The sequence below is a fragment of the Camellia sinensis genome, chromosome 5 (assembly GCF_055761805.1).
Source record: "Camellia sinensis isolate YWXY chromosome 5, ASM5576180v1, whole genome shotgun sequence".
In the NCBI taxonomy this organism is placed as follows: Eukaryota; Viridiplantae; Streptophyta; class Magnoliopsida; order Ericales; family Theaceae; genus Camellia; species Camellia sinensis.
The window spans coordinates 129,401,448-129,406,618 of NC_138965.1; positions in this window are offsets into that span (position 1 = coordinate 129,401,448).

Here is a 5,171-nt window from a genome sequence, read left to right on the forward strand (position 1 = left end):
TTGGTCATTTTAATTTGATTTAACACCATAAATAAATATTAAACTAAAATGCAAAAAGTCAGCTTTTTACCAACTTCCCAAATCACTTTCAAAAAAGTCAAAAAGCTTGGTAAAAAGTCAAAAGTCAGCTTTTTACTAACTTCCCAAAACAACCCTTATATTTAGTATTTATAAATTCAATCCGAATTAAGTAAGTTTCATATGACTTATAATTTTATTAAATTTTAGCCTACATTTTAAGAGGCACTTAAATTTTTAAATGATATTAATTATAGTTATCAAATAAGTTTAATTGATTATCACTTAATATATTCAGTTTTAAGTGCTAAATCTGGTTATCAAACACTCCCTAAATGTATAGCGATTATGGTTTTAGACCCGACCCATTTGATATTCTGGACTCAGGTTTCATGGTTCTGTATTGTTGTTCTTGTCTTATTCCTCTTTTTCCTCTTGAGTTTGGCTATTGGGTTGTATTGGTTTGCGTTTGGAATAGGTTGGTAGTTTAGTTTCCAAACATTTGTTACCCAGAATTTTACTTCACTTGAGCGTCACTTTTTACGCTCGAACGGGCTTTGTGAACTCTCAGTATTTTTGCAGGCCTGCAAAACTACTGGGAGAGTGTATTCTCCACTCGAGCGATGCATAGCAGCCATTCTTATACTCGAGCGATGGTCATCTGTCAGTAAAACTACTGGTAGTGTATATTCTACGCTCGAGTGTCACTTCTTGCGTTCGAGCGGTAATCATTTTGTGTTTGGACGCTCGAGCGTCACTCTTGCGTTCGAACGGACTGTGAGTAGATCACACCAGGCCATTTACTTGAAGCTTCCCCTCTGGTGGACATCTGTCGCATTATTTGTGTTCTGATACTGTCCAATAATCTGGTTATTGGAAGGTGATGTGCCTCAGCAATCCAGTTGTTGAATGATTTAGTAGAATTGGAGGACATCTTGCCATACTGGTTGCCCCTGGATTACAGGGTGTTGGCCAAAGGCGGCGTTAGTGGATGTAATGCCTTATAGAACAATATGGGGTATGTCAAAGACAAAAGGTACAAGTTTAACATGTAAAGATACGCACCTAAAATAAGCGTTCATCCAATGCTGTGGGGGTAGATTTTCGAGAAAATCGATTGCAATTTTCTTACCGAAATTGGTGAACTTTCTAGCTATCTCTTGAAATGCATTCATGGTTGGTGCATAAGCACAGTTGTCGAACTTGGCTATCAACCCAATCCGATGCAAATTGTTTATATATTTCAGCTTGTCCCTTAAGTTCCTCTGAAGGTGTTGCATGCAAAATGCATGGTGAGCATTCGGGAAGATAATGGGCATTGCCTCCATGAGCCCAACATGACAATCCGATATGAATGTCAATGTCCTGTCCTCACTGAGCACATTACGAAGATGTTGCAAAAACCATGACTAGTTTGTTGCATTTTCTGAGCCAACAATCGTAAATGCGACTTGAAACAATCCTGTATGGAATCATATTGGTAAGCTTTGTGTGTCGGGGAAGGTTGTATGTGTGACAATTACCATATTAATGTGATAGAAAAATTGGGCAATCGTGGTCGTGTGACTTGTGTACTCGATTTTTACAAGTGTGAGACGTACCTTGGTTTCCATCCTTAGTTGTGGCAACAAGTAAATTCCTTTTGAATCTCCCCTTTAAGAAAGTGCTATCTAGGAAAAGTAATGGGCAACAATGTTTGAATCTGCCAATGCATGTTATGAATGATTAAAAAATCGTTCAAAACGGTTGTCATGCTCATCGCAATCAATATTGATGTAAGTACTTGGGTTCTGTTCCATCACGGCCCCACTGTACTAACGTAGTTAGTCGAAAGATGTGCTATGAGGGTCAAATAACTCGCCTCTAGCTTTTTCAACACCTAACCAAGCAACACGGTAACTTATCTCAAGCCCATAATTTTTTTTTTCAAATCAAATGCAACATTAATCGGCCTAGTTAAAGGCTTGTTGCATATACGTTGTGCAAAAATGTCGGACACCAAGTCTGATCCGAGTAGTCGGTTCTTTATTGTGCTAATAGCGATGCCACAAATGTGTTCACTGTTTCATTTACGAAGGTAAAAAAATCCATTAGCATCCAACACTTGCGCATGCACGAACCATGTGCAACCCTTCGAGTCCAGCAGCGAACACACAGTAGTAATTTGTACCTAGTCGTTCTTCAACTACTTGAATTTGAAACCACACTCTAGCACATATTTGCAAAGAATCGTCTGAAACTCATGCGCTCCTCCTTTGAAACTTTGTCCCACATCAGTAATTTCGTTAGCCCATGTGGCCAATAGGAAAGTCTTTTTATCATGCGGACAGTAACTTGACAACAAATCGACATCGTAATCCATATCCACCATGTGAACACCCCGTTTGACACCATCCGTAGGGAGGCTTGGACTGTTGTCAACAAAATCATCGTTGGATGCTACACTTACACAACCGCGTAACTCAACCATAACGTTGATTAGTTGCAAGCGGAAAGAGTATGTAAGGTGAATCATATTTTGCATATCTACATCATTTTGTAAGGATAAATTGTTATAACCCGGACTCTTAAAGAACAAGCAAACATTACTTGACGAAAGCCCAACAAATTTGTCACACACAAAATTAACCAGCTTGACAAATGTGTACGAAATTTCAAAATATATGCAACTTTGGTGGACCGAAAACACCGCAGCAACATAATAATGTAATCCATTTCTATATACAAAATCGTAGCACACAGTTTAGAATGTTAGAAAGAAGTTACCAATACACAACCACGACCGTATGTGTGTCGTCCACAACCACTCCAAAATCACCCCCACACATAGTTTGCGAAATGGACATGGTAAAAACTGCATCGGGGGTGGCGGTGCCGCAAACAATTTGGAAAGCATATGAAACACACATATACACGGAAAAAACAGAGAGTATACAACATCATTTTCAATGTTGACGACGTACCTGATGACGACGCTGCACTGATGAACTTGGTGTAACCCTATAGAAAAATGGGTATGCGATCTTGTTATGCCACACTGTGAACTTACATATATGTGAAAACCTCTGTGCGGCGACTATGGTCATCAAATCTTTCACGATATTCCCCTCTCAAACACAATCACATATCACACATGATGGATATGGACGTGATCCCTAAACTTGTGTGACCCAGTAAAAGAAAGGGCACAAACGTCCATAATATCAAAATACAAATCAAAATAGGACCTACTGGTGATAACGTTATCACCGATGGGATTTACTCGTGTATGTGTACATCGTTACGACTAAATGGGTTTACTGATGCTGATATGAGATTTTTGGATAATTTTTCAAAAATAAAAAAATAAAAAAATAAATCATAACCAAATACTATATAAGATATAGTCAAAATATTTTTCGAGCCATAACTAAAATAATTACAAACAATAACGCCGCAATATATATATATATATATATATATATATATATAATTATGTCATAACTAATACTATAATAAATCATAGATAATAGCCAATCATCGTAAATGCGACATATAGTAGACACCTTAATAAAAGACATACGGTAGATAGACACCTCAATAAAGATATGTATTGTATGATTTCCCAAGATATAATCATGTGACACCGACAAATCTACTTAAAGGTCATATTTGTTTGGCAGATTAGATTAGATATGATTGTTAGTGAGAGGATTAGGGGTGAGCAGCGGATATACCGATCCGCCAAAACCGACCGAACCGAACCGATCCGCCGCATTTTGGACGGATGCGTGATGATGAGCGGACGGTTGCGGATTGATTTTTTCCAATCCGCCAATTTGGCGGACGGATGGCGGATTTGAGATTTTGTGGCCGCAACTGAACCGCCAAACCGCCAAATCGCGAGCACCCCTAGTAATTTATAAGATTTTGTATTTTCAATTTATTTAAATATTATGTTTGTGTTTTCAATTGAAAAATAGTTTAAATATTCTGTTGAAAAAAAGTTTTCAACTTAAATATATTTTTTGAATTGAAAAAAATAAACGTATTATTCATCTATATTTTTTAGTTTTTAAATATAACTCTAAAAATAATAAATAGAAAATATGATATATGCTAGTTGGTTTTTATTTTCAAAAACATATGTAAATACTGCTTTGTTCATGGTTTTAGTGGTTTGAATTGTTATTATATTTTAAGAATCACAGATTGTAATACTTTATGTGGATGAATCATGCTGTGATTGTAATATGTGAATGAGGCATGAAGTGATCGTGATGTTATAAAGTTTCAAACTTTCTTTCTTTGAATAAGGCATACAGTGATTGTAATACTTTTTTAAGTCATTGACTGTAATACTTTTCTTTTTTTGAGGAAGTGCACAAGTTGAATTATGTTGAAAATTTATAAAATTTTAAACCGCCAAACCGATTCGCATCCATCCGCCAAACCGCCAATCCGCTCAATCCACATCCGCCGGATTGGCGGACGGATGCGGATTGATTTTCTTCAATCCGCCAATTTGGCGGACGGATGGCGGATTGGAGGTTCCGTGGCCGCAACCGACCCGCGCCCACCCCTAGAGAGGATGGTTAGTAAAGAAGTTGTTAATGTGGGGATTGTTAGTGAGAAAATTAAGTAAAAGTGTGGGGATTGTTAGTGAGAAAATTAAGTAAAAGTGTGTTTGTTATGATAATAGTATGGAAGATGATTAGTGATGGGATTGTTAAATTATTTTAATATAAAATAAGTAAAAAAAATATTTCTATATTAAAAAAAAAACTAAAACAAATATTAAAACAAATAGGTGCACTTGGTAAAAAAAATAAAAAATATATATATTTTTTATATATAAAATAGACTCAACTCGTTCATTATTTTTCTAATCTCATTCAGAATTCAACCAAACTAATCCCCTTACTGAGGGGATTACAAAACCCGTCGGACTATTACTATCCCCTCTCAAAACACCACCAAACAAACTGTGCGTGAAACCCACAGCCATAGAAACCCAATCCCCTTCCCACATTGATAAACAAACATGGCTAAAACACCATATAAAATCAACATTGAATATCACGATGGTGGATCTCATATAATGAAGGTGGATCTCGAGGAAGGAGAAGATGTGTGGGAATGATATTCATCCAAATTATTATCTTTCATATTCA